This window comes from Ipomoea nil, unplaced genomic scaffold, assembly GCF_001879475.1.
Source record: "Ipomoea nil cultivar Tokyo-kokei standard unplaced genomic scaffold, Asagao_1.1 scaffold3350, whole genome shotgun sequence".
Lineage (NCBI taxonomy): Eukaryota > Viridiplantae > Streptophyta > Magnoliopsida > Solanales > Convolvulaceae > Ipomoea > Ipomoea nil.
The window spans coordinates 1-26,807 of NW_017619778.1; the positions used below are offsets into that span (position 1 = coordinate 1).

The 26,807-nt window shown below is 32.0% G+C and overlaps 41 non-coding genes across 41 annotated transcripts; all 41 read left to right on the forward strand.

The window, feature by feature from the left end:
- Positions 1-2,041: 2,041 nt before the first annotated feature.
- TRNAV-CAC lies at positions 2,042-2,114 on the forward strand. Its single transcript has one exon. It is a non-coding gene; the product is annotated as a tRNA-Val (tRNA).
- Positions 2,115-3,196: 1,082 nt separating this feature from the next.
- Positions 3,197-3,270, forward strand: TRNAV-AAC. Its single transcript has one exon. It is a non-coding gene; the product is annotated as a tRNA-Val (tRNA).
- Positions 3,271-4,428: 1,158 nt separating this feature from the next.
- On the forward strand, positions 4,429-4,502 carry TRNAV-CAC. The gene has a single exon. It is a non-coding gene; the product is annotated as a tRNA-Val (tRNA).
- A 510-nt stretch (positions 4,503-5,012) lies between these two features.
- On the forward strand, positions 5,013-5,087 carry TRNAV-CAC. The gene has a single exon. It is a non-coding gene; the product is annotated as a tRNA-Val (tRNA).
- A 512-nt stretch (positions 5,088-5,599) lies between these two features.
- On the forward strand, positions 5,600-5,674 carry TRNAV-CAC. The gene has a single exon. It is a non-coding gene; the product is annotated as a tRNA-Val (tRNA).
- Positions 5,675-6,183: 509 nt separating this feature from the next.
- Positions 6,184-6,258, forward strand: TRNAV-CAC. Its single transcript has one exon. It is a non-coding gene; the product is annotated as a tRNA-Val (tRNA).
- Positions 6,259-6,769: 511 nt separating this feature from the next.
- Positions 6,770-6,843, forward strand: TRNAV-CAC. The gene has a single exon. It is a non-coding gene; the product is annotated as a tRNA-Val (tRNA).
- A 510-nt stretch (positions 6,844-7,353) lies between these two features.
- TRNAV-CAC lies at positions 7,354-7,427 on the forward strand. Its single transcript has one exon. It is a non-coding gene; the product is annotated as a tRNA-Val (tRNA).
- Positions 7,428-7,937: 510 nt separating this feature from the next.
- TRNAV-CAC lies at positions 7,938-8,011 on the forward strand. Its single transcript has one exon. It is a non-coding gene; the product is annotated as a tRNA-Val (tRNA).
- Positions 8,012-8,519: 508 nt separating this feature from the next.
- Positions 8,520-8,593, forward strand: TRNAV-CAC. Its single transcript has one exon. It is a non-coding gene; the product is annotated as a tRNA-Val (tRNA).
- A 509-nt stretch (positions 8,594-9,102) lies between these two features.
- On the forward strand, positions 9,103-9,176 carry TRNAV-CAC. The gene has a single exon. It is a non-coding gene; the product is annotated as a tRNA-Val (tRNA).
- Positions 9,177-9,686: 510 nt separating this feature from the next.
- TRNAV-CAC lies at positions 9,687-9,760 on the forward strand. The gene has a single exon. It is a non-coding gene; the product is annotated as a tRNA-Val (tRNA).
- Positions 9,761-10,272: 512 nt separating this feature from the next.
- On the forward strand, positions 10,273-10,346 carry TRNAV-CAC. The gene has a single exon. It is a non-coding gene; the product is annotated as a tRNA-Val (tRNA).
- Positions 10,347-10,856: 510 nt separating this feature from the next.
- Positions 10,857-10,930, forward strand: TRNAV-CAC. The gene has a single exon. It is a non-coding gene; the product is annotated as a tRNA-Val (tRNA).
- Positions 10,931-11,439: 509 nt separating this feature from the next.
- Positions 11,440-11,514, forward strand: TRNAV-CAC. Its single transcript has one exon. It is a non-coding gene; the product is annotated as a tRNA-Val (tRNA).
- Positions 11,515-12,024: 510 nt separating this feature from the next.
- Positions 12,025-12,099, forward strand: TRNAV-CAC. Its single transcript has one exon. It is a non-coding gene; the product is annotated as a tRNA-Val (tRNA).
- Positions 12,100-12,606: 507 nt separating this feature from the next.
- TRNAV-CAC lies at positions 12,607-12,681 on the forward strand. Its single transcript has one exon. It is a non-coding gene; the product is annotated as a tRNA-Val (tRNA).
- A 510-nt stretch (positions 12,682-13,191) lies between these two features.
- On the forward strand, positions 13,192-13,265 carry TRNAV-CAC. Its single transcript has one exon. It is a non-coding gene; the product is annotated as a tRNA-Val (tRNA).
- Positions 13,266-13,774: 509 nt separating this feature from the next.
- TRNAV-CAC lies at positions 13,775-13,849 on the forward strand. The gene has a single exon. It is a non-coding gene; the product is annotated as a tRNA-Val (tRNA).
- Positions 13,850-14,358: 509 nt separating this feature from the next.
- Positions 14,359-14,432, forward strand: TRNAV-CAC. The gene has a single exon. It is a non-coding gene; the product is annotated as a tRNA-Val (tRNA).
- Positions 14,433-14,941: 509 nt separating this feature from the next.
- Positions 14,942-15,015, forward strand: TRNAV-CAC. The gene has a single exon. It is a non-coding gene; the product is annotated as a tRNA-Val (tRNA).
- Positions 15,016-15,524: 509 nt separating this feature from the next.
- Positions 15,525-15,598, forward strand: TRNAV-CAC. The gene has a single exon. It is a non-coding gene; the product is annotated as a tRNA-Val (tRNA).
- A 510-nt stretch (positions 15,599-16,108) lies between these two features.
- TRNAV-CAC lies at positions 16,109-16,182 on the forward strand. Its single transcript has one exon. It is a non-coding gene; the product is annotated as a tRNA-Val (tRNA).
- Positions 16,183-16,691: 509 nt separating this feature from the next.
- On the forward strand, positions 16,692-16,765 carry TRNAV-CAC. Its single transcript has one exon. It is a non-coding gene; the product is annotated as a tRNA-Val (tRNA).
- A 509-nt stretch (positions 16,766-17,274) lies between these two features.
- Positions 17,275-17,348, forward strand: TRNAV-CAC. Its single transcript has one exon. It is a non-coding gene; the product is annotated as a tRNA-Val (tRNA).
- Positions 17,349-17,858: 510 nt separating this feature from the next.
- TRNAV-CAC lies at positions 17,859-17,932 on the forward strand. Its single transcript has one exon. It is a non-coding gene; the product is annotated as a tRNA-Val (tRNA).
- Positions 17,933-18,442: 510 nt separating this feature from the next.
- TRNAV-CAC lies at positions 18,443-18,516 on the forward strand. Its single transcript has one exon. It is a non-coding gene; the product is annotated as a tRNA-Val (tRNA).
- A 509-nt stretch (positions 18,517-19,025) lies between these two features.
- Positions 19,026-19,099, forward strand: TRNAV-CAC. Its single transcript has one exon. It is a non-coding gene; the product is annotated as a tRNA-Val (tRNA).
- Positions 19,100-19,610: 511 nt separating this feature from the next.
- Positions 19,611-19,684, forward strand: TRNAV-CAC. The gene has a single exon. It is a non-coding gene; the product is annotated as a tRNA-Val (tRNA).
- Positions 19,685-20,193: 509 nt separating this feature from the next.
- Positions 20,194-20,266, forward strand: TRNAV-CAC. Its single transcript has one exon. It is a non-coding gene; the product is annotated as a tRNA-Val (tRNA).
- Positions 20,267-20,779: 513 nt separating this feature from the next.
- On the forward strand, positions 20,780-20,853 carry TRNAV-CAC. The gene has a single exon. It is a non-coding gene; the product is annotated as a tRNA-Val (tRNA).
- Positions 20,854-21,363: 510 nt separating this feature from the next.
- Positions 21,364-21,437, forward strand: TRNAV-CAC. The gene has a single exon. It is a non-coding gene; the product is annotated as a tRNA-Val (tRNA).
- A 509-nt stretch (positions 21,438-21,946) lies between these two features.
- TRNAV-CAC lies at positions 21,947-22,020 on the forward strand. The gene has a single exon. It is a non-coding gene; the product is annotated as a tRNA-Val (tRNA).
- A 510-nt stretch (positions 22,021-22,530) lies between these two features.
- TRNAV-CAC lies at positions 22,531-22,604 on the forward strand. Its single transcript has one exon. It is a non-coding gene; the product is annotated as a tRNA-Val (tRNA).
- Positions 22,605-23,113: 509 nt separating this feature from the next.
- Positions 23,114-23,187, forward strand: TRNAV-CAC. Its single transcript has one exon. It is a non-coding gene; the product is annotated as a tRNA-Val (tRNA).
- A 512-nt stretch (positions 23,188-23,699) lies between these two features.
- On the forward strand, positions 23,700-23,773 carry TRNAV-CAC. Its single transcript has one exon. It is a non-coding gene; the product is annotated as a tRNA-Val (tRNA).
- A 510-nt stretch (positions 23,774-24,283) lies between these two features.
- On the forward strand, positions 24,284-24,357 carry TRNAV-CAC. Its single transcript has one exon. It is a non-coding gene; the product is annotated as a tRNA-Val (tRNA).
- A 509-nt stretch (positions 24,358-24,866) lies between these two features.
- Positions 24,867-24,940, forward strand: TRNAV-CAC. The gene has a single exon. It is a non-coding gene; the product is annotated as a tRNA-Val (tRNA).
- A 509-nt stretch (positions 24,941-25,449) lies between these two features.
- On the forward strand, positions 25,450-25,523 carry TRNAV-CAC. The gene has a single exon. It is a non-coding gene; the product is annotated as a tRNA-Val (tRNA).
- Positions 25,524-26,032: 509 nt separating this feature from the next.
- On the forward strand, positions 26,033-26,107 carry TRNAV-CAC. The gene has a single exon. It is a non-coding gene; the product is annotated as a tRNA-Val (tRNA).
- A 513-nt stretch (positions 26,108-26,620) lies between these two features.
- Positions 26,621-26,694, forward strand: TRNAV-CAC. Its single transcript has one exon. It is a non-coding gene; the product is annotated as a tRNA-Val (tRNA).
- The last annotated feature ends 113 nt before the right edge of the window (positions 26,695-26,807 follow it).

Below are 26,807 nucleotides of genomic sequence, written 5' to 3' on the forward strand. Positions count from 1 at the left end.
TCAAACATGTTATTTTGCTTTCCACCTGTGTTTTTACCAGGAGATGTTTTGAAATTATATTGGTAAGTATTTTCCTTTCTTAATTATACTTTGATAGATTTTAGTGTATGTTTCGTACATCAGTTTACACATTAGAAATGAGAATAAAAATAATAGTTAGTGTTTGGTTGACAACTTATAAAACACAAGTATGGATTTGATTACCCCTATTATTAAAACACATTCCCTATTTATAAACGGTAACATTCCGATTAGATTAGTAATAAGAAAGTACAAATTGTAACTTGTCTGGGTGGTGTAGTTTGTTATCACGCTAGTCTCACACATTAGAGGTCCCCAGTTCAAACCTGGATTCAAACATGTTAATTTACTGAGCTTCTAAGCTCTTCGTTTTTTTACAAGGAAATTAGTGTTTGGTTGACAACTTTTTAAAACACACCTCTGGATTTAATTACTTCTCGAATTAAAAAAATCGTATCATTCTAATTTAGTTAGTAAAAAGAAAAATAAAAATGTAGTTGTCTGGGTGGTGTAGTTGGTTATCACGCAATCTAACACATTAGTGGTCCTAGTGCAAACCTGGGCTCAAACATGTTATTTTGCTTTCCACCTGTGTTTTTACCAGGAGATGTTTTGAAATTATATTGGTAAGTATTTTCCTTTCTTAATTATACTTTGATAGATTTTAGTGTATGTTTCGTACATCAGTTTTACACATTAGAAATGAGAATAAAAAATAATAGTTAGTGTTTGGTTGACAACTTATAAAACACAAGTATGGATTTGATTACCCCTATTATTAAAAATCACATTCCCTATTTATAAACGGTAACATTCCGATTAGATTAGTAATAAGAAAGTACAAATTGTAACTTGTCTGGGTGGTGTAGTTGTTATCACGCTAGTCTCACACATTAGAGGTCCCAGTTCAAACCTGGATTCAAACATGTTAATTTACTGACTTCTAAGCTCTTCGTTTTTTTACAAGGAAATTAGTGTTTGGTTGACAACTTTTTAAAACACACCTCTGGATTTAATTACTTCTCGAATTAAAAATCGTATCATTCTAATTTAGTTAGTAAAAAGAAAATAAAAAATGTAGTTGTCTGGGTGGTGTAGTTGGTTATCACGCAAATCTAACACATTAGTGGTCCCTAGTGCAAACCTGGGGTCAAACATGTTATTTTTGCTTTCCACCTGTGTTTTTACCAGGAGATGTTTGAAATTATATTGGTAAGTATTTTCCTTTCTTAATTATACTTTGATAGATTTTAGTGTATGTTTCGTACATCAGTTTACACATTAGAAATGAGAATAAAAATAATAGTTAGTGTTTGGTTGACAACTTTATAAAACACAAGTATGGATTTGATTACCCCTATTATTAAAAATCACATTCCCTATTTATAAACGGTAACATTCCGATTAGATTAGTAATAAGAAAGTACAAATTGTAACTTGTCTAGGTGGTGTAGTTTGTTATCACGCTAGTCTCACACATTAGAGGTCCCAGTTCAAACCTGGATTCAACATGTTAATTTGACTTTCTAAGCTCTTCGTTTTTTACAAGGAAATTAGTGTTTGGTTGACAACTTTTTAAAACACACATCTGGATTTAATTACTTCTCGAATTAAAATCGTATCATTCTAATTTAGTTAGTAAAAAGAAAATAAAAAATGTAGTTGTCTGGGTGGTGTAGTTGGTTATCACGCAAATCTAACACATTAGTGGTCCCTAGTGCAAACCTGGGCTCAAACATGTTATTTTGCTTTCCACCTGTGTTTTTACCAGGAGATGTTTTGAAATTATATTGGTAAGTATTTTCCTTTCTTAATTATACTTTGATAGATTTTAGTGTATGTTTCGTACATCAGTTTACACATTAGAAATGAGAATAAAAATCATAGTTAGTGTTTGGTTGACAACTTTATAAAACACAAGTATGGATTTGATTACCCCTATTATTAAAAATCACATTCCCTATTTATAAACGGTAACATTCCGATTAGATTAGTAATAAGAAAGTACAAATTGTAACTTGTCTGGGTGGTGTAGTTGGTTATCACGCTAGTCTCACACACTAGAGGTCCCCAGTTCAAACCTGGCTCAAACATGTTAATTTACTTCTAAGCTCTTCGTTTTTTTACAAGGAAATTAGTTTGGTTGACAACTTTTTAAAACACACCTCTGGATTTAATTACTTCTCAATTAAAAATCGTATCATTCTAATTTAGTTAGTAAAAAGAAAATAAAAAATGTAGTTGTCTGGGTGGTGTAGTTGGTTATCACGCAAATCTAACACATTAGTGGTCCTAGTGCAAACCTGGGCTCAAACATGTTATTTTGCTTTCCACCTGTGTTTTTACCAGGAGATGTTTTAAAATTATATTGGTAAGTATTTTCCTTCTGATTATACTTTGATAGATTTTAGTGTATGTTTCGTACATCAGTTTACACATTAGAAATGAGAATAAAATAATTGTTAAGTGTTTGGTTGACAACTTTATAAAACACAAGTATGGATTTGATTACCCCTATTATTAAAAATCACATTCCCTATTTATAAACGGTAACATTCCTATTAGATTAGTAATAAGAAAGTACAAATTGTAACTTGTCTGGGTGGTGTAGTTGGTTATCACGCTAGTCTACACACTAGAGGTCCCAGTTCAAACCTGGGCTCAGACATGTTAATTTACTTCTAAGCTCTTCGTTTTTTTACAAGGAAATTAGTGTTTGGTTGACAACTTTTTAAAACACACCTCTGGATTTAATTACTTCTCGAATTAAAAATCGTATCATTCTAATTTAGTTAGTAAAAAGAAAATAAAAAATGTAGTTGTCTGGGTGGTGTAGTTGGTTATCACGCAAATCTAACACATTAGTGGTCCCTAGTGCAAACTGGGCTCAAACATGTTATTTTGCTTTCCACCTGTGTTTTTACCAGGAGATGTTTTAAAATTATATTGGTAAGTATTTTCCTTCCTTAATTATACTTTGATAGATTTTAGTGTATGTTTCGTACATCAGTTTACACATTAGAAATGAGAATAAAAATAATTGTTAATGTTTGGTTGACAACTTTATAAAACACAAGTATGGATTTGATTACCCCTATTATTAAAATCACATTCCCTATTTATAAACGGTAACATTCCGATTAGATTAGTAATAAGAAAGTACAAATTGTAACTTCTCTGGGTGGTGTAGTTGGTTATCACGCTAATCTAACACACTAGAGGTCCCCAGTTCAAACCTGGGTTCAGACATGTTAATTTACTTCTAAGCTCTTCATTTTTTTACAAGGAAATTAGTGTTTGGTTGACAACTTTTTAAAACACACCTCTGGATTTAATTACTTCTCGAATTAAAATCGTATCATTCTAATTTAGTTAGTAAAAAGAAAATAAAAAATGTAGTTGTCTGGGTGGTGTAGTTGGTTATCACGCAAATCTAACACATTAGTGGTCCCTAGTGCAAACCTGGGCTCAAACATGTTATTTTGCTTTCCACCTGTGTTTTTACCAGGAGATGTTTTGAAATTATATTGGTAAGTATTTTCCTTTCCTTAATTATACTTTGATAGATTTTAGTGTATGTTTCGTACATCAGTTTACACATTAGAAATGAGATATAAAATCATAGTTAGTGTTTGGTTGACAACTTTATAAAACACAAGTATGGATTTGATATTACCCCTATTATTAAAAATCAGCAATTCCCTATTTATAAATCAGGTAAACATTCCTGATTAGATTAGTAATAAGAAAGTACAATATTGTAACTTGTTCTGGGTGGTGTAGTTGGTTATCACGCTAGTCTCACACACTAAGAGGTCCCGCATTCAAACCTGGATTCTAAGACATGTTAATTTTACTGAGGCTTCATAAGGTCTTCTTTTACTCTACAAGGAAATTAGTCGTTTGGTTGAACAAAGCTTTTTATAAAAACACAGCATTCTGGTGATTTAATTACTAATCTCGGGAAATTGTTACATTAAAAATTCGGATTTATTCTCGAATTAAAAATCGTATCATTTAATGTTAGTAAAAAGAAAATAAAAAATGTAGTTGTCTGGGTGGTGTAGTTGGTTATCACGCAAATCTAACACATTAGTGGTCCCTAGTGCAAACCTGGGCTCAAACATGTTATTTTGCTTTCCACCTGTGTTTTTACCAGGAGATGTTTTGAAATTATATTGGTAAGTATTTTCCTTTCTTAATTATACTTTGATAGATTTTAGTGTATGTTTCGTACATCAGTTTACACATTAGAAATGAGAATAAAATCATAGTTAGTGTTTGGTTGACAACTTTATAAAACACAAGTATGGATTTGATTACCCCTATTATTAAAAATCACATTCCCTATTTATAAACGGTAACATTCCGATTAGATTAGTAATAAGAAAGTACAAATTGTAACTTGTCTGGGTGGTGTAGTTGGTTATCACGCTAGTCTCACACACTAGAGGTCCCCAGTTCAAACCTGGGCTCAGACATGTTAATTTACTTCTAAGCTCTTTCGTTTTTTTACAAGGAAATTAGTGTTTGGTTGACAACTTTTTTAAAACACACCTCTGGATTTAATTACTTCTCGAATTAAAAATCGTATCATTCTAATTTAGTTAGTAAAAAGAAAATAAAAAATGTAGTTGTCTGGGTGGTGTAGTTGGTTATCACGCAAATCTAACACATTAGTGGTCCCTAGTGCAAACCTGGGCTCAAACATGTTATTTTGCTTTCCACCTGTGTTTTTACCAGGAGATGTTTTGAAATTATATTGGTAAGTATTTTCCTTTCTTAATTATACTTTGATAGATTTTAGTGTATGTTTCGTACATCAGTTTACACATTAGAAATGAGAATAAAAATCATAGTTAGTGTTTGGTTGACAACTTTATAAAACACAAGTATGGATTTGATTACCCTATTATTAAAAATCACATTCCCTATTTATAAACGGTAACATTCCGATTAGATTAGTAATAAGAAAGTAGAAATTGTAACTTGTCTGGGTGGTGTAGTTGGTTATCACGCTAGTCTCACACACTAGAGGTCCCCAGTTCAAACCTGGGCTTCAGACATGTTAATTTACTGACTTCTAAGCTCTTTGTTTTTTTACAAGGAAATTAGTGTTTGGTTGACAACTTTTTAAACACACCTCTGGATTTAATTACTTCTCGAATTAAAAATCGTATCATTCTAATTTAGTTAGTAAAAAGAAAATAAAAAATGTAGTTGTCTGGGTGGTGTAGTTGGTTATCACGCAAATCTAACACATTAGTGGTCCCTAGTGCAAACCTGGGCTCAAACATGTTATTTTGCTTTCCACCTGTGTTTTTACCAGGAGATGTTTTGAAATTATATTGGTAAGTATTTTCCTTTCTTAATTATACTTTGATAGATTTTAGTGTATGTTTCGTACATCAGTTTACACATTAGAAATGAGAATAAAAATCATAGTTAGTGTTTGGTTGACAACTTTATAAAACACAAGTATGGATTTGATTACCCCTATTATTAAAAATCACATTCCCTATTTATAAACGGTAACATTCCGATTAGATTAGTAATAAGAAAGTACAAATTGTAACTTGTCTGGGTGGTGTAGTTGGTTATCACGCTAGTCTCACACACTAGAGGTCCCCAGTTCAAACCTGGGCTTCAGACATGTTAATTTACTTCTAAGCTCTTCGTTTTTTTACAAGGAAATTAGTGTTTGGTTGACAACTTTTTAAAACACACCTCTGGATTTAATTACTTCTCGAATTAAAAATCGTATCATTCTAATTTAGTTAGTAAAAAGAAAATAAAAAATGTAGTTGTCTGGGTGGTGTAGTTGGTTATCACGCAAATCTAACACATTAGTGGTCCCTAGTGCAAACCTGGGCTCAAACATGTTATTTTGCTTTCCACCTGTGTTTTTACCAGGAGATGTTTTGAAATTATATTGGTAAGTATTTTCCTTTCTTAATTATACTTTGATAGATTTTAGTGTATGTTTCGTACATCAGTTTACACATTAGAAATGAGAATAAAAATCATAGTTAGTGTTTGGTTGACAACTTTATAAAACACAAGTATGGATTTGATTACCCCTATTATTAAAAATCACATTCCCTATTTATAAACGGTAACATTCCGATTAGATTAGTAATAAGAAAGTAGAAATTGTAACTTGTCTGGGTGGTGTAGTTGGTTATCACGCTAGTCTCACACACTAGAGGTCCCCAGTTCAAACCTGGGTCTCAGACATGTTAATTTAGCTTCTAAGCTCTTTCATTTTTTTACAAGGAAATTAGTGTTTGGTTGACAACTTTTTAAAACACACCTCTGGATTTAATTACTTCTCGAATTAAAAATCGTATCATTCTAATTTAGTTAGTAAAAAGAAAATAAAAAATGTAGTTGTCTGGGTGGTGTAGTTGGTTATCACGCAAATCTAACACATTAGTGGTCCCTAGTGCAAACCTGGGCTCAAACATGTTATTTTGCTTTCCACCTGTGTTTTTACCAGGAGATGTTTTGAAATTATATTGGTAAGTATTTTCCTTTCTTAATTATACTTTGATAGATTTTAGTGTATGTTTCGTACATCAGTTTACACATTAGAAATGAGAATAAAAATCATAGTTAGTGTTTGGTTGACAACTTTATAAAACACAAGTATGGATTTGATTACCCCTATTATTAAAAATCACATTCCCTATTTATAAACGGTAACATTCCGATTAGATTAGTAATAAGAAAGTACAAATTGTAACTTGTCTGGGTGGTGTAGTTGGTTATCACGCTAGTCTCACACACTAGAGGTCCCCAGTTCAAACCTGGGCTCAGACATGTTAATTTACTTCTAAGCTCTTCGTTTTTTTACAAGGAAATTAGTGTTTGGTTGACAACTTTTTAAAACACACCTCTGGATTTAATTACTTCTCGAATTAAAAATCGTATCATTCTAATTTAGTTAGTAAAAAGAAAATAAAAAATGTAGTTGTCTGGGTGGTGTAGTTGGTTATCACGCAAATCTAACACATTAGTGGTCCCTAGTGCAAACCTGGGCTCAAACATGTTATTTTGCTTTCCACCTGTGTTTTTACCAGGAGATGTTTTGAAATTATATTGGTAAGTATTTTCCTTTCTTAATTATACTTTGATAGATTTTAGTGTATGTTTCGTACATCAGTTTACACATTAGAAATGAGAATAAAAATCATAGTTAGTGTTTGGTTGACAACTTTATAAAACACAAGTATGGATTTGATTACCCCTATTATTAAAAATCACATTCCCTATTTATAAACGGTAACATTCCGATTAGATTAGTAATAAGAAAGTAGCAAATTGTAACTTGTCTGGGTGGTGTAGTTGGTTATCACGCTAGTCTCACACACTAGAGGTCCCCAGTTCAAACCTGGGCTCAGACATGTTAATTTACTTCTAAGCTCTTCGTTTTTTTACAAGGAAATTAGTGTTTGGTTGACAACTTTTTAAAACACACCTCTGGATTTAATTACTTCTCGAATTAAAAATCGTATCATTCTAATTTAGTTAGTAAAAAGAAAATAAAAAATGTAGTTGTCTGGGTGGTGTAGTTGGTTATCACGCAAATCTAACACATTAGTGGTCCCTAGTGCAAACCTGGGCTCAAACATGTTATTTTGCTTTCCACCTGTGTTTTTACCAGGAGATGTTTTGAAATTATATTGGTAAGTATTTTCCTTTCTTAATTATACTTTGATAGATTTTAGTGTATGTTTCGTACATCAGTTTTACACATTAGAAATGAGAATAAAAATCATAGTTAGTGTTTGGTTGACAACTTTATAAAACACAAGTATGGATTTGATTACCCCTATTATTAAAAATCACATTCCCTATTTATAAACGGTAACATTCCGATTAGATTAGTAATAAGAAAGTACAAATTGTAACTTGTCTGGGTGGTGTAGTTGGTTATCACGCTAGTCTCACACACTAGAGGTCCCCAGTTCAAACCTGGGCTCAGACATGTTAATTTACTTCTAAGCTCTTCGTTTTTTTACAAGGAAATTAGTGTTTGGTTGACAACTTTTTAAACACACCTCTGGATTTAATTACTTCTCGAATTAAAAATCGTATCATTCTAATTTAGTTAGTAAAAAGAAAATAAAAAATGTAGTTGTCTGGGTGGTGTAGTTGGTTATCACGCAAATCTAACACATTAGTGGTCCCTAGTGCAAACCTGGGCTCAAACATGTTATTTTGCTTTCCACCTGTGTTTTTACCAGGAGATGTTTTGAAATTATATTGGTAAGTATTTTCCTTTCTTAATTATACTTTGATAGATTTTAGTGTATGTTTCGTACATCAGTTTACACATTAGAAATGAGAATAAAAATCATAGTTAGTGTTTGGTTGACAACTTTATAAAACACAAGTATGGATTTGATTACCCCTATTATTAAAAATCACATTCCCTATTTATAAACGGTAACATTCCGATTAGATTAGTAATAAGAAAGTAGAAATTGTAACTTGTCTGGGTGGTGTAGTTGGTTATCACGCTAGTCTCACACACTAGAGGTCCCCAGTTCAAACCTGGGCTCAGACATGTTAATTTACTTCTAAGCTCTTTCGTTTTTTTACAAGGAAATTAGTGTTTGGTTGACAACTTTTTAAAACACACCTCTGGATTTAATTACTTCTCGAATTAAAAATCGTATCATTCTAATTTAGTTAGTAAAAAGAAAATAAAAAATGTAGTTGTCTGGGTGGTGTAGTTGGTTATCACGCAAATCTAACACATTAGTGGTCCCTAGTGCAAACCTGGGCTCAAACATGTTATTTTGCTTTCCACCTGTGTTTTTACCAGGAGATGTTTTGAAATTATATTGGTAAGTATTTTCCTTCTTAATTATACTTTGATAGATTTTAGTGTATGTTTCGTACATCAGTTTACACATTAGAAATGAGAATAAAAATCATAGTTAGTGTTTGGTTGACAACTTTATAAAACACAAGTATGGATTTGATTACCCCTATTATTAAAAATCACATTCCCTATTTATAAACGGTAACATTCCGATTAGATTAGTAATAAGAAAGTACAAATTGTAACTTGTCTGGGTGGTGTAGTTGGTTATCACGCTAGTCTCACACACTAGAGGTCCCCAGTTCAAACCTGGGCTCAGACATGTTAATTTACTTCTAAGCTCTTTCGTTTTTTTACAAGGAAATTAGTGTTTGGTTGACAACTTTTTAAAACACACCTCTGGATTTAATTACTTCTCGAATTAAAAATCGTATCATTCTAATTTAGTTAGTAAAAAGAAAATAAAAAATGTAGTTGTCTGGGTGGTGTAGTTGGTTATCACGCAAATCTAACACATTAGTGGTCCCTAGTGCAAACCTGGGCTCAAACATGTTATTTTGCTTTCCACCTGTGTTTTTACCAGGAGATGTTTTGAAATTATATTGGTAAGTATTTTCCTTTCTTAATTATACTTTGATAGATTTTAGTGTATGTTTCGTACATCAGTTTACACATTAGAAATGAGAATAAAAATCATAGTTAGTGTTTGGTTGACAACTTTATAAAACACAAGTATGGATTTGATTACCCCTATTATTAAAAATCACATTCCCTATTTATAAACGGTAACATTCCGATTAGATTAGTAATAAGAAAGTAGAAATTGTAACTTGTCTGGGTGGTGTAGTTGGTTATCACGCTAGTCTCACACACTAGAGGTCCCCAGTTCAAACCTGGCTTCAGACATGTTAATTACTAGCTTCTAAGCTCTTCGTTTTTTTACAAGGAAATTAGTGTTTGGTTGACAACTTTTTAAAACACACCTCTGGATTTAATTACTTCTCGAATTAAAAATCGTATCATTCTAATTTAGTTAGTAAAAAGAAAATAAAAAATGTAGTTGTCTGGGTGGTGTAGTTGGTTATCACGCAAATCTAACACATTAGTGGTCCCTAGTGCAAACCTGGGCTCAAACATGTTATTTTGCTTTCCACCTGTGTTTTTACCAGGAGATGTTTTGAAATTATATTGGTAAGTATTTTCCTTTCTTAATTATACTTTGATAGATTTTAGTGTATGTTTCGTACATCAGTTTACACATTAGAAATGAGAATAAAAATCATAGTTAGTGTTTGGTTGACAACTTTATAAAACACAAGTATGGATTTGATTACCCCTATTATTAAAAATCACATTCCCTATTTATAAACGGTAACATTCCGATTAGATTAGTAATAAGAAAGTAGAAATTGTAACTTGTCTGGGTGGTGTAGTTGGTTATCACGCTAGTCTCACACACTAGAGGTCCCCAGTTCAAACCTGGGCTCAGACATGTTAATTTACTTCTAAGCTCTTTCGTTTTTTTACAAGGAAATTAGTGTTTGGTTGACAACTTTTTAAAACACACCTCTGGATTTAATTACTTCTCGAATTAAAAATCGTATCATTCTAATTTAGTTAGTAAAAAGAAAATAAAAAATGTAGTTGTCTGGGTGGTGTAGTTGGTTATCACGCAAATCTAACACATTAGTGGTCCCTAGTGCAAACCTGGGCTCAAACATGTTATTTTGCTTTCCACCTGTGTTTTTACCAGGAGATGTTTTGAAATTATATTGGTAAGTATTTTCCTTTCTTAATTATACTTTGATAGATTTTAGTGTATGTTTCGTACATCAGTTTACACATTAGAAATGAGAATAAAAATCATAGTTAGTGTTTGGTTGACAACTTTATAAAACACAAGTATGGATTTGATTACCCCTATTATTAAAAATCACATTCCCTATTTATAAACGGTAACATTCCGATTAGATTAGTAATAAGAAAGTACAAATTGTAACTTGTCTGGGTGGTGTAGTTGGTTATCACGCTAGTCTCACACACTAGAGGTCCCCAGTTCAAACCTGGGCTCAGACATGTTAATTTACTTCTAAGCTCTTCGTTTTTTTACAAGGAAATTAGTGTTTGGTTGACAACTTTTTAAAACACACCTCTGGATTTAATTACTTCTCGAATTAAAAATCGTATCATTCTAATTTAGTTAGTAAAAAGAAAATAAAAAATGTAGTTGTCTGGGTGGTGTAGTTGGTTATCACGCAAATCTAACACATTAGTGGTCCCTAGTGCAAACCTGGGCTCAAACATGTTATTTTGCTTTCCACCTGTGTTTTTACCAGGAGATGTTTTGAAATTATATTGGTAAGTATTTTCCTTTCTTAATTATACTTTGATAGATTTTAGTGTATGTTTCGTACATCAGTTTACACATTAGAAATGAGAATAAAAATCATAGTTAGTGTTTGGTTGACAACTTTATAAAACACAAGTATGGATTTGATTACCCCTATTATTAAAAATCACATTCCCTATTTATAAACGGTAACATTCCGATTAGATTAGTAATAAGAAAGTACAAATTGTAACTTGTCTGGGTGGTGTAGTTGGTTATCACGCTAGTCTCACACACTAGAGGTCCCCAGTTCAAACCTGGGATTCAAACATGTTAATTTAGCTTCTAAGCTCTTCGTTTTTTTACAAGGAAATTAGTGTTTGGTTGACAACTTTTTAAAACACACCTCTGGATTTAATTACTTCTCGAATTAAAAATCGTATCATTCTAATTTAGTTAGTAAAAAGAAAATAAAAAATGTAGTTGTCTGGGTGGTGTAGTTGGTTATCACGCAAATCTAACACATTAGTGGTCCCTAGTGCAAACCTGGGCTCAAACATGTTATTTTGCTTTCCACCTGTGTTTTTACCAGGAGATGTTTTGAAATTATATTGGTAAGTATTTTCCTTTCTTAATTATACTTTGATAGATTTTAGTGTATGTTTCGTACATCAGTTTACACATTAGAAATGAGAATAAAAATCATAGTTAGTGTTTGGTTGACAACTTTATAAAACACAAGTATGGATTTGATTACCCCTATTATTAAAAATCACATTCCCTATTTATAAACGGTAACATTCCGATTAGATTAGTAATAAGAAAGTACAAATTGTAACTTGTCTGGGTGGTGTAGTTGGTTATCACGCTAGTCTCACACACTAGAGGTCCCCAGTTCAAACCTGGGCTTCAGACATGTTAATTTACTTCTAAGCTCTTTCGTTTTTTTACAAGGAAATTAGTGTTTGGTTGACAACTTTTTAAAAACACTCTGGATTTAATTACTTCTCGAATTAAAAATCGTATCATTCTAATTTAGTTAGTAAAAGAAAATAAAAAATGTAGTTGTCTGGGTGGTGTAGTTGGTTATCACGCAAATCTAACACATTAGTGGTCCCTAGTGCAAACCTGGGCTCAAACATGTTATTTTGCTTTCCACCTGTGTTTTTACCAGGAGATGTTTTGAAATTATATTGGTAAGTATTTTCCTTTCTTAATTATACTTTGATAGATTTTAGTGTATGTTTCGTACATCAGTTTACACATTAGAAATGAGAATAAAAATCATAGTTAGTGTTTGGTTGACAACTTTATAAAACACAAGTATGGATTTGATTACCCCTATTATTAAAAATCACATTCCCTATTTATAAACGGTAACATTCCGATTAGATTAGTAATAAGAAAGTAGAAATTGTAACTTGTCTGGGTGGTGTAGTTGGTTATCACGCTAGTCTCACACACTAGAGGTCCCCAGTTCAAACCTGGGCTTCAGACATGTTAATTTAGCTTCTAAGCTCTTCTTTTTTTTACAAGGAAATTAGTGTTTGGTTGACAACTTTTTAAAACACACCTCTGGATTTAATTACTTCTCGAATTAAAAATCGTATCATTCTAATTTAGTTAGTAAAAAGAAAATAAAAAATGTAGTTGTCTGGGTGGTGTAGTTGGTTATCACGCAAATCTAACACATTAGTGGTCCCTAGTGCAAACCTGGGCTCAAACATGTTATTTTGCTTTCCACCTGTGTTTTTACCAGGAGATGTTTTGAAATTATATTGGTAAGTATTTTCCTTTCTTAATTATACTTTGATAGATTTTAGTGTATGTTTCGTACATCAGTTTACACATTAGAAATGAGAATAAAAATCATAGTTAGTGTTTGGTTGACAACTTTATAAAACACAAGTATGGATTTGATTACCCCTATTATTAAAAATCACATTCCCTATTTATAAACGGTAACATTCCGATTAGATTAGTAATAAGAAAGTACAAATTGTAACTTGTCTGGGTGGTGTAGTTGGTTATCACGCTAGTCTCACACACTAGAGGTCCCCAGTTCAAACCTGGGCTCAGACATGTTAATTTACTTCTAAGCTCTTCGTTTTTTTACAAGGAAATTAGTGTTTGGTTGACAACTTTTTAAAACACACCTCTGGATTTAATTACTTCTCGAATTAAAAATCGTATCATTCTAATTTAGTTAGTAAAAAGAAAATAAAAAATGTAGTTGTCTGGGTGGTGTAGTTGGTTATCACGCAAATCTAACACATTAGTGGTCCCTAGTGCAAACCTGGGCTCAAACATGTTATTTTGCTTTCCACCTGTGTTTTTACCAGGAGATGTTTTGAAATTATATTGGTAAGTATTTTCCTTTCTTAATTATACTTTGATAGATTTTAGTGTATGTTTCGTACATCAGTTTACACATTAGAAATGAGAATAAAAATCATAGTTAGTGTTTGGTTGACAACTTTATAAAACACAAGTATGGATTTGATTACCCCTATTATTAAAAATCACATTCCCTATTTATAAACGGTAACATTCCGATTAGATTAGTAATAAGAAAGTACAAATTGTAACTTGTCTGGGTGGTGTAGTTGGTTATCACGCTAGTCTCACACACTAGAGGTCCCCAGTTCAAACCTGGGCTTCAGACATGTTAATTTACTTCTAAGCTCTTCGTTTTTTTACAAGGAAATTAGTGTTTGGTTGACAACTTTTTAAAACACACCTCTGGATTTAATTACTTCTCGAATTAAAAATCGTATCATTCTAATTTAGTTAGTAAAAAGAAAATAAAAAATGTAGTTGTCTGGGTGGTGTAGTTGGTTATCACGCAAATCTAACACATTAGTGGTCCCTAGTGCAAACCTGGGCTCAAACATGTTATTTTGCTTTCCACCTGTGTTTTTACCAGGAGATGTTTTGAAATTATATTGGTAAGTATTTTCCTTTCTTAATTATACTTTGATAGATTTTAGTGTATGTTTCGTACATCAGTTTACACATTAGAAATGAGAATAAAAATCATAGTTAGTGTTTGGTTGACAACTTTATAAAACACAAGTATGGATTTGATTACCCCTATTATTAAAAATCACATTCCCTATTTATAAACGGTAACATTCCGATTAGATTAGTAATAAGAAAGTACAAATTGTAACTTGTCTGGGTGGTGTAGTTGGTTATCACGCTAGTCTCACACACTAGAGGTCCCCAGTTCAAACCTGGGCTCAGACATGTTAATTTACTTCTAAGCTCTTCGTTTTTTTACAAGGAAATTAGTGTTTGGTTGACAACTTTTTAAAACACACCTCTGGATTTAATTACTTCTCGAATTAAAAATCGTATCATTCTAATTTAGTTAGTAAAAAGAAAATAAAAAATGTAGTTGTCTGGGTGGTGTAGTTGGTTATCACGCAAATCTAACACATTAGTGGTCCCTAGTGCAAACCTGGGCTCAAACATGTTATTTTGCTTTCCACCTGTGTTTTTACCAGGAGATGTTTTGAAATTATATTGGTAAGTATTTTCCTTTCTTAATTATACTTTGATAGATTTTAGTGTATGTTTCGTACATCAGTTTACACATTAGAAATGAGAATAAAAATCATAGTTAGTGTTTGGTTGACAACTTTATAAAACACAAGTATGGATTTGATTACCCCTATTATTAAAAATCACATTCCCTATTTATAAACGGTAACATTCCGATTAGATTAGTAATAAGAAAGTACAAATTGTAACTTGTCTGGGTGGTGTAGTTGGTTATCACGCTAGTCTCACACACTAGAGGTCCCCAGTTCAAACCTGGGCTCAGACATGTTAATTTACTTCTAAGCTCTTCGTTTTTTTACAAGGAAATTAGTGTTTGGTTGACAACTTTTTAAAACACACCTCTGGATTTAATTACTTCTCGAATTAAAAATCGTATCATTCTAATTTAGTTAGTAAAAAGAAAATAAAAAATGTAGTTGTCTGGGTGGTGTAGTTGGTTATCACGCAAATCTAACACATTAGTGGTCCCTAGTGCAAACCTGGGCTCAAACATGTTATTTTGCTTTCCACCTGTGTTTTTACCAGGAGATGTTTTGAAATTATATTGGTAAGTATTTTCCTTTCTTAATTATACTTTGATAGATTTTAGTGTATGTTTCGTACATCAGTTTACACATTAGAAATGAGAATAAAAATCATAGTTAGTGTTTGGTTGACAACTTTATAAAACACAAGTATGGATTTGATTACCCCTATTATTAAAAATCACATTCCCTATTTATAAACGGTAACATTCCGATTAGATTAGTAATAAGAAAGTACAAATTGTAACTTGTCTGGGTGGTGTAGTTGGTTATCACGCTAGTCTCACACACTAGAGGTCCCCAGTTCAAACCTGGGCTCAGACATGTTAATTTACTTCTAAGCTCTTTCGTTTTTTTACAAGGAAATTAGTGTTTGGTTGACAACTTTTTAAAACACACCTCTGGATTTAATTACTTCTCGAATTAAAAATCGTATCATTCTAATTTAGTTAGTAAAAAGAAAATAAAAAATGTAGTTGTCTGGGTGGTGTAGTTGGTTATCACGCAAATCTAACACATTAGTGGTCCCTAGTGCAAACCTGGGCTCAAACATGTTATTTTGCTTTCCACCTGTGTTTTTACCAGGAGATGTTTTGAAATTATATTGGTAAGTATTTTCCTTTCTTAATTATACTTTGATAGATTTTAGTGTATGTTTCGTACATCAGTTTACACATTAGAAATGAGAATAAAAATCATAGTTAGTGTTTGGTTGACAACTTTATAAAACACAAGTATGGATTTGATTACCCCTATTATTAAAAATCACATTCCCTATTTATAAACGGTAACATTCCGATTAGATTAGTAATAAGAAAGTACAAATTGTAACTTGTCTGGGTGGTGTAGTTGGTTATCACGCTAGTCTCACACACTAGAGGTCCCCAGTTCAAACCTGGGCTCAGACATGTTAATTTACTTCTAAGCTCTTCGTTTTTTTACAAGGAAATTAGTGTTTGGTTGACAACTTTTTAAAACACACCTCTGGATTTAATTACTTCTCGAATTAAAAATCGTATCATTCTAATTTAGTTAGTAAAAAGAAAATAAAAAATGTAGTTGTCTGGGTGGTGTAGTTGGTTATCACGCAAATCTAACACATTAGTGGTCCCTAGTGCAAACCTGGGCTCAAACATGTTATTTTGCTTTCCACCTGTGTTTTTACCAGGAGATGTTTTGAAATTATATTGGTAAGTATTTTCCTTTCTTAATTATACTTTGATAGATTTTAGTGTATGTTTCGTACATCAGTTTACACATTAGAAATGAGAATAAAAATCATAGTTAGTGTTTGGTTGACAACTTTATAAAACACAAGTATGGATTTGATTACCCCTATTATTAAAAATCACATTCCCTATTTATAAACGGTAACATTCCGATTAGATTAGTAATAAGAAAGTAGAAATTGTAACTTGTCTGGGTGGTGTAGTTGGTTATCACGCTAGTCTCACACACTAGAGGTCCCCAGTTCAAACCTGGGCTCAGACATGTTAATTTACTTCTAAGCTCTTCGTTTTTTTACAAGGAAATTAGTGTTTGGTTGACAACTTTTTAAAACACACCTCTGGATTTAATTACTTCTCGAATTAAAAATCGTATCATTCTAATTTAGTTAGTAAAAAGAAAATAAAAAATGTAGTTGTCTGGGTGGTGTAGTTGGTTATCACGCAAATCTAACACATTAGTGGTCCCTAGTGCAAACCTGGGCTCAAACATGTTATTTTGCTTTCCACCTGTGTTTTTACCAGGAGATGTTTTGAAATTATATTGGTAAGTATTTTCCTTTCTTAATTATACTTTGATAGATTTTAGTGTATGTTTCGTACATCAGTTTACACATTAGAAATGAGAATAAAAATCATAGTTAGTGTTTGGTTGACAACTTTATAAAACACAAGTATGGATTTGATTACCCCTATTATTAAAAATCACATTCCCTATTTATAAACGGTAACATTCCGATTAGATTAGTAATAAGAAAGTAGAAATTGTAACTTGTCTGGGTGGTGTAGTTGGTTATCACGCTAGTCTCACACACTAGAGGTCCCCAGTTCAAACCTGGGCTCAGACATGTTAATTTACTTCTAAGCTCTTTCGTTTTTTTACAAGGAAATTAGTGTTTGGTTGACAACTTTTTAAAACACACCTCTGGATTTAATTACTTCTCGAATTAAAAATCGTATCATTCTAATTTAGTTAGTAAAAAGAAAATAAAAAATGTAGTTGTCTGGGTGGTGTAGTTGGTTATCACGCAAATCTAACACATTAGTGGTCCCTAGTGCAAACCTGGGCTCAAACATGTTATTTTGCTTTCCACCTGTGTTTTTACCAGGAGATGTTTTGAAATTATATTGGTAAGTATTTTCCTTTCTTAATTATACTTTGATAGATTTTAGTGTATGTTTCGTACATCAGTTTACACATTAGAAATGAGAATAAAAATCATAGTTAGTGTTTGGTTGACAACTTTATAAAACACAAGTATGGATTTGATTACCCCTATTATTAAAAATCACATTCCCTATTTATAAACGGTAACATTCCGATTAGATTAGTAATAAGAAAGTAGAAATTGTAACTTGTCTGGGTGGTGTAGTTGGTTATCACGCTAGTCTCACACACTAGAGGTCCCCAGTTCAAACCTGGGCTCAGACATGTTAATTTACTTCTAAGCTCTTTCGTTTTTTTACAAGGAAATTAGTGTTTGGTTGACAACTTTTTAAAACACACCTCTGGATTTAATTACTTCTCGAATTAAAAATCGTATCATTCTAATTTAGTTAGTAAAAAGAAAATAAAAAATGTAGTTGTCTGGGTGGTGTAGTTGGTTATCACGCAAATCTAACACATTAGTGGTCCCTAGTGCAAACCTGGGCTCAAACATGTTATTTTGCTTTCCACCTGTGTTTTTACCAGGAGATGTTTTGAAATTATATTGGTAAGTATTTTCCTTTCTTAATTATACTTTGATAGATTTTAGTGTATGTTTCGTACATCAGTTTACACATTAGAAATGAGAATAAAAATCATAGTTAGTGTTTGGTTGACAACTTTATAAAACACAAGTATGGATTTGATTACCCCTATTATTAAAAATCACATTCCCTATTTATAAACGGTAACATTCCGATTAGATTAGTAATAAGAAAGTAGAAATTGTAACTTGTCTGGGTGGTGTAGTTGGTTATCACGCTAGTCTCACACACTAGAGGTCCCCAGTTCAAACCTGGGCTCAGACATGTTAATTTACTTCTAAGCTCTTCGTTTTTTTACAAGGAAATTAGTGTTTGGTTGACAACTTTTTAAAACACACCTCTGGATTTAATTACTTCTCGAATTAAAAATCGTATCATTCTAATTTAGTTAGTAAAAAGAAAATAAAAAATGTAGTTGTCTGGGTGGTGTAGTTGGTTATCACGCAAATCTAACACATTAGTGGTCCCTAGTGCAAACCTGGGCTCAAACATGTTATTTTGCTTTCCACCTGTGTTTTTACCAGGAGATGTTTTGAAATTATATTGGTAAGTATTTTCCTTTCTTAATTATACTTTGATAGATTTTAGTGTATGTTTCGTACATCAGTTTACACATTAGAAATGAGAATAAAAATCATAGTTAGTGTTTGGTTGACAACTTTATAAAACACAAGTATGGATTTGATTACCCCTATTATTAAAAATCACATTCCCTATTTATAAACGGTAACATTCCGATTAGATTAGTAATAAGAAAGTAGAAATTGTAACTTGTCTGGGTGGTGTAGTTGGTTATCACGCTAGTCTCACACACTAGAGGTCCCCAGTTCAAACCTGGGCTCAGACATGTTAATTTACTTCTAAGCTCTTTCGTTTTTTTACAAGGAAATTAGTGTTTGGTTGACAACTTTTTAAAACACACCTCTGGATTTAATTACTTCTCGAATTAAAAATCGTATCATTCTAATTTAGTTAGTAAAAAGAAAATAAAAAATGTAGTTGTCTGGGTGGTGTAGTTGGTTATCACGCAAATCTAACACATTAGTGGTCCCTAGTGCAAACCTGGGCTCAAACATGTTATTTTGCTTTCCACCTGTGTTTTTACCAGGAGATGTTTTGAAATTATATTGGTAAGTATTTTCCTTTCTTAATTATACTTTGATAGATTTTAGTGTATGTTTCGTACATCAGTTTACACATTAGAAATGAGAATAAAAATCATAGTTAGTGTTTGGTTGACAACTTTATAAAACACAAGTATGGATTTGATTACCCCTATTATTAAAAATCACATTCCCTATTTATAAACGGTAACATTCCGATTAGATTAGTAATAAGAAAGTAGCAAATTGTAACTTGTCTGGGTGGTGTAGTTGGTTATCACGCTAGTCTCACACACTAGAGGTCCCCAGTTCAAACCTGGGCTCAGACATGTTAATTTACTTCTAAGCTCTTCGTTTTTTTACAAGGAAATTAGTGTTTGGTTGACAACTTTTTAAAACACACCTCTGGATTTAATTACTTCTCGAATTAAAAATCGTATCATTCTAATTTAGTTAGTAAAAAGAAAATAAAAAATGTAGTTGTCTGGGTGGTGTAGTTGGTTATCACGCAAATCTAACACATTAGTGGTCCCTAGTGCAAACCTGGGCTCAAACATGTTATTTTGCTTTCCACCTGTGTTTTTACCAGGAGATGTTTTGAAATTATATTGGTAAGTATTTTCCTTTCTTAATTATACTTTGATAGATTTTAGTGTATGTTTCGTACATCAGTTTACACATTAGAAATGAGAATAAAAATCATAGTTAGTGTTTGGTTGACAACTTTATAAAACACAAGTATGGATTTGATTACCCCTATTATTAAAAATCACATTCCCTATTTATAAACGGTAACATTCCGATTAGATTAGTAATAAGAAAGTACAAATTGTAACTTGTCTGGGTGGTGTAGTTGGTTATCACGCTAGTCTCACACACTAGAGGTCCCCAGTTCAAACCTGGCTCAGACATGTTAATTTACTGACTTCTAAGCTCTTCGTTTTTTTACAAGGAAATTAGTGTTTGGTTGACAACTTTTTAAAACACACCTCTGGATTTAATTACTTCTCGAATTAAAAATCGTATCATTCTAATTTAGTTAGTAAAAAGAAAATAAAAAATGTAGTTGTCTGGGTGGTGTAGTTGGTTATCACGCAAATCTAACACATTAGTGGTCCCTAGTGCAAACCTGGGCTCAAACATGTTATTTTGCTTTCCACCTGTGTTTTTACCAGGAGATGTTTTGAAATTATATTGGTAAGTATTTTCCTTTCTTAATTATACTTTGATAGATTTTAGTGTATGTTTCGTACATCAGTTTACACATTAGAAATGAGAATAAAAATCATAGTTAGTGTTTGGTTGACAACTTTATAAAACACAAGTATGGATTTGATTACCCCTATTATTAAAAATCACATTCCCTATTTATAAACGGTAACATTCCGATTAGATTAGTAATAAGAAAGTAGAAATTGTAACTTGTCTGGGTGGTGTAGTTGGTTATCACGCTAGTCTCACACACTAGAGGTCCCCAGTTCAAACCTGGGCTCAGACATGTTAATTTACTTCTAAGCTCTTTCGTTTTTTTACAAGGAAATTAGTGTTTGGTTGACAACTTTTTAAAACACACCTCTGGATTTAATTACTTCTCGAATTAAAAATCGTATCATTCTAATTTAGTTAGTAAAAAGAAAATAAAAAATGTAGTTGTCTGGGTGGTGTAGTTGGTTATCACGCAAATCTAACACATTAGTGGTCCCTAGTGCAAACCTGGGCTCAAACATGTTATTTTGCTTTCCACCTGTGTTTTTACCAGGAGATGTTTTGAAATTATATTGGTAAGTATTTTCCTTTCTTAATTATACTTTGATAGATTTTAGTGTATGTTTCGTACATCAGTTTACACATTAGAAATGAGAATAAAAATCATAGTTAGTGTTTGGTTGACAACTTTATAAAACACAAGTATGGATTTGATTACCCCTATTATTAAAAATCACATTCCCTATTTATAAACGGTAACATTCCGATTAGATTAGTAATAAGAAAGTAGAAATTGTAACTTGTCTGGGTGGTGTAGTTGGTTATCACGCTAGTCTCACACACTAGAGGTCCCCAGTTCAAACCTGGGCTCAGACATGTTAATTTACTTCTAAGCTCTTCGTTTTTTTACAAGGAAATTAGTGTTTGGTTGACAACTTTTTAAAACACACCTCTGGATTTAATTACTTCTCGAATTAAAAATCGTATCATTCTAATTTAGTTAGTAAAAAGAAAATAAAAAATGTAGTTGTCTGGGTGGTGTAGTTGGTTATCACGCAAATCTAACACATTAGTGGTCCCTAGTGCAAACCTGGGCTCAAACATGTTATTTTGCTTTCCACCTGTGTTTTTACCAGGAGATGTTTTGAAATTATATTGGTAAGTATTTTCCTTTCTTAATTATACTTTGATAGATTTTAGTGTATGTTTCGTACATCAGTTTACACATTAGAAATGAGAATAAAAATCATAGTTAGTGTTTGGTTGACAACTTTATAAAACACAAGTATGGATTTGATTACCCCTATTATTAAAAATCACATTCCCTATTTATAAACGGTAACATTCCGATTAGATTAGTAATAAGAAAGTAGAAATTGTAACTTGTCTGGGTGGTGTAGTTGGTTATCACGCTAGTCTCACACACTAGAGGTCCCCAGTTCAAACCTGGGCTCAGACATGTTAATTTACTTCTAAGCTCTTTCGTTTTTTTACAAGGAAATTAGTGTTTGGTTGACAACTTTTTAAAACACACCTCTGGATTTAATTACTTCTCGAATTAAAAATCGTATCATTCTAATTTAGTTAGTAAAAAGAAAATAAAAAATGTAGTTGTCTGGGTGGTGTAGTTGGTTATCACGCAAATCTAACACATTAGTGGTCCCTAGTGCAAACCTGGGCTCAAACATGTTATTTTGCTTTCCACCTGTGTTTTTACCAGGAGATGTTTTGAAATTATATTGGTAAGTATTTTCCTTTCTTAATTATACTTTGATAGATTTTAGTGTATGTTTCGTACATCAGTTTACACATTAGAAATGAGAATAAAAATCATAGTTAGTGTTTGGTTGACAACTTTATAAAACACAAGTATGGATTTGATTACCCCTATTATTAAAAATCACATTCCCTATTTATAAACGGTAACATTCCGATTAGATTAGTAATAAGAAAGTAGAAATTGTAACTTGTCTGGGTGGTGTAGTTGGTTATCACGCTAGTCTCACACACTAGAGGTCCCCAGTTCAAACCTGGGCTCAGACATGTTAATTTACTTCTAAGCTCTTCGTTTTTTTACAAGGAAATTAGTGTTTGGTTGACAACTTTTTAAAACACACCTCTGGATTTAATTACTTCTCGAATTAAAAATCGTATCATTCTAATTTAGTTAGTAAAAAGAAAATAAAAAATGTAGTTGTCTGGGTGGTGTAGTTGGTTATCACGCAAATCTAACACATTAGTGGTCCCTAGTGCAAACCTGGGCTCAAACATGTTATTTTGCTTTCCACCTGTGTTTTTACCAGGAGATGTTTTGAAATTATATTGGTAAGTATTTTCCTTTCTTAATTATACTTTGATAGATTTTAGTGTATGTTTCGTACATCAGTTTACACATTAGAAATGAGAATAAAAATCATAGTTAGTGTTTGGTTGACAACTTTATAAAACACAAGTATGGATTTGATTACCCCTATTATTAAAAATCACATTCCCTATTTATAAACGGTAACATTCCGATTAGATTAGTAATAAGAAAGTAGAAATTGTAACTTGTCTGGGTGGTGTAGTTGGTTATCACGCTAGTCTCACACACTAGAGGTCCCCAGTTCAAACCTGGGCTCAGACATGTTAATTTACTTCTAAGCTCTTTCGATTTTTTTACAAGGAAATTAGTGTTTGGTTGACAACTTTTTAAAACACACCTCTGGATTTAATTACTTCTCGAAATTAAAAATCGTATCATTCTAATTTAGTTAGTAAAAAGAAAATAAAAAATGTAGTTGTCTGGGTGGTGTAGTTGGTTATCACGCAAATCTAACACATTAGTGGTCCCTAGTGCAAACCTGGGCTCAAACATGTTATTTTGCTTTCCACCTGTGTTTTTACCAGGAGATGTTTTGAAATTATATTGGTAAGTATTTTCCTTTCTTAATTATACTTTGATAGATTTTAGTGTATGTTTCGTACATCAGTTTACACATTAGAAATGAGAATAAAAATCATAGTTAGTGTTTGGTTGACAACTTTATAAAACACAAGTATGGATTTGATTACCCCTATTATTAAAAATCACATTCCCTATTTATAAACGGTAACATTCCGATTAGATTAGTAATAAGAAAGTAGAAATTGTAACTTGTCTGGGTGGTGTAGTTGGTTATCACGCTAGTCTCACACACTAGAGGTCCCCAGTTCAAACCTGGGCTCAGACATGTTAATTTACTTCTAAGCTCTTTCATTTTTTTACAAGGAAATTAGTGTTTGGTTGACAACTTTTTAAAACACACCTCTGGATTTAATTACTTCTCGAATTAAAAATCGTATCATTCTAATTTAGTTAGTAAAAAGAAAATAAAAAATGTAGTTGTCTGGGTGGTGTAGTTGGTTATCACGCAAATCTAACACATTAGTGGTCCCTAGTGCAAACCTGGGCTCAAACATGTTATTTTGCTTTCCACCTGTGTTTTTACCAGGAGATGTTTTGAAATTATATTGGTAAGTATTTTCCTTTCTTAATTATACTTTGATAGATTTTAGTGTATGTTTCGTACATCAGTTTACACATTAGAAATGAGAATAAAAATCATAGTTAGTGTTTGGTTGACAACTTTATAAAACACAAGTATGGATTTGATTACCCCTATTATTAAAAATCACATTCCCTATTTATAAACGGTAACATTCCGATTAGATTAGTAATAAGAAAGTAGAAATTGTAACTTGTCTGGGTGGTGTAGTTGGTTATCACGCTAGTCTCACACACTAGAGGTCCCCAGTTCAAACCTGGGCTCAGACATGTTAATTTACTTCTAAGCTCTTCGTTTTTTTACAAGGAAATTAGTGTTTGGTTGACAACTTTTTAAAACACACCTCTGGATTTAATTACTTCTCGAATTAAAAATCGTATCATTCTAATTTAGTTAGTAAAAAGAAAATAAAAAATGTAGTTGTCTGGGTGGTGTAGTTGGTTATCACGCAAATCTAACACATTAGTGGTCCCTAGTGCAAACCTGGGCTCAAACATGTTATTTTGCTTTCCACCTGTGTTTTTACCAGGAGATGTTTTGAAATTATATTGGTAAGTATTTTCCTTTCTTAATTATACTTTGATAGATTTTAGTGTATGTTTCGTACATCAGTTTACACATTAGAAATGAGAATAAAAATCATAGTTAGTGTTTGGTTGACAACTTTATAAAACACAAGTATGGATTTGATTACCCCTATTATTAAAAATCACATTCCCTATTTATAAACGGTAACATTCCGATTAGATTAGTAATAAGAAAGTACAAATTGTAACTTGTCTGGGTGGTGTAGTTGGTTATCACGCTAGTCTCACACACTAGAGGTCCCCAGTTCAAACCTGGGCTCAGACATGTTAATTTACTTCTAAGCTCTTCGTTTTTTTACAAGGAAATTAGTGTTTGGTTGACAACTTTTTAAACACACCTCTGGATTTAATTACTTCTCGAAATTAAAAATCGTATCATTCTAATTTAGTTAGTAAAAAGAAAATAAAAAATGTAGTTGTCTGGGTGGTGTAGTTGGTTATCACGCAAATCTAACACATTAGTGGTCCCTAGTGCAAACCTGGGCTCAAACATGTTATTTTGCTTTCCACCTGTGTTTTTACCAGGAGATGTTTTGAAATTATATTGGTAAGTATTTTCCTTTCTTAATTATACTTTGATAGATTTTAGTGTATGTTTCGTACATCAGTTTACACATTAGAAATGAGAATAAAAATCATAGTTAGTGTTTGGTTGACAACTTTATAAAACACAAGTATGGATTTGATTACCCCTATTATTAAAAATCACATTCCCTATTTATAAACGGTAACATTCCGATTAGATTAGTAATAAGAAAGTAGAAATTGTAACTTGTCTGGGTGGTGTAGTTGGTTATCACGCTAGTCTCACACACTAGAGGTCCCCAGTTCAAACCTGGGTTCAGACATGTTAATTTACTTCTAAGCTCTTCGTTTTTTTACAAGGAAATTAGTGTTTGGTTGACAACTTTTTAAAACACACCTCTGGATTTAATTACTTCTCGAATTAAAAATCGTATCATTCTAATTTAGTTAGTAAAAAGAAAATAAAAAATGTAGTTGTCTGGGTGGTGTAGTTGGTTATCACGCAAATCTAACACATTAGTGGTCCCTAGTGCAAACCTGGGCTCAAACATGTTATTTTGCTTTCCACCTGTGTTTTTACCAGGAGATGTTTTGAAATTATATTGGTAAGTATTTTCCTTCTTAATTATACTTTGATAGATTTTAGTGTATGTTTCGTACATCAGTTTACACATTAGAAATGAGAATAAAAATCATAGTTTAGTGTTTGGTTGACAACTTTATAAAACACAAGTATGGATTTGATTACCCCTATTATTAAAAATCACATTCCCTATTTATAAACGGTAACATTCCGATTAGATTAGTAATAAGAAAGTACAAATTGTAACTTGTCTAGGGTGGTGTAGTTGGTTATCACGCTAGTCTCACACACTAGAGGTCCCCAGTTCAAACCTGGGTTCAGACATGTTAATTTGACTTCTAAGCTCTTCTGTTTTTTTACAAGGAAATTAGTGTTTGGTTGACAACTTTTAAAACACACCTCTGGATTTAATTACTTCTCGAATGATCATAAAAATCGTATCATTCTAATTTAGTTAGTAAAAAGAAATAAAAATGTAGTTGTCTGGGTGGTGTAGTTGGTTATCACGCAAATCTAACACATTAGTGGTCCCTAGTGCAAACCTGGGCTCAAACATGTTATTTTGCTTTCCACCTGTGTTTTTACCAGGAGATGTTTTGAAATTATATTGGTAAGTATTTTCCTTTCTTAATTATACTTTGATAGATTTTAGTGTATGTTTCGTACATCAGTTTACACATTAGAAATGAGAATAAAAATCATAGTTAGTGTTTGGTTGACAACTTTATAAAACACAAGTATGGATTTGATTACCCCTATTATTAAAAATCACATTCCCTATTTATAAACGGTAACATTCCGATTAGATTAGTAATAAGAAAGTAGAAATTGTAACTTGTCTGGGTGGTGTAGTTGGTTATCACGCTAGTCTCACACACTAGAGGTCCCCAGTTCAAACCTGGGCTCAGACATGTTAATTTACTTCTAAGCTTTTCATTTTTTTACAAGGAAATTAGTGTTTGGTTGACAACTTTTTAAACACACATCTGGATTTAATTACTTCTCAATTAAAAATCGTATCATT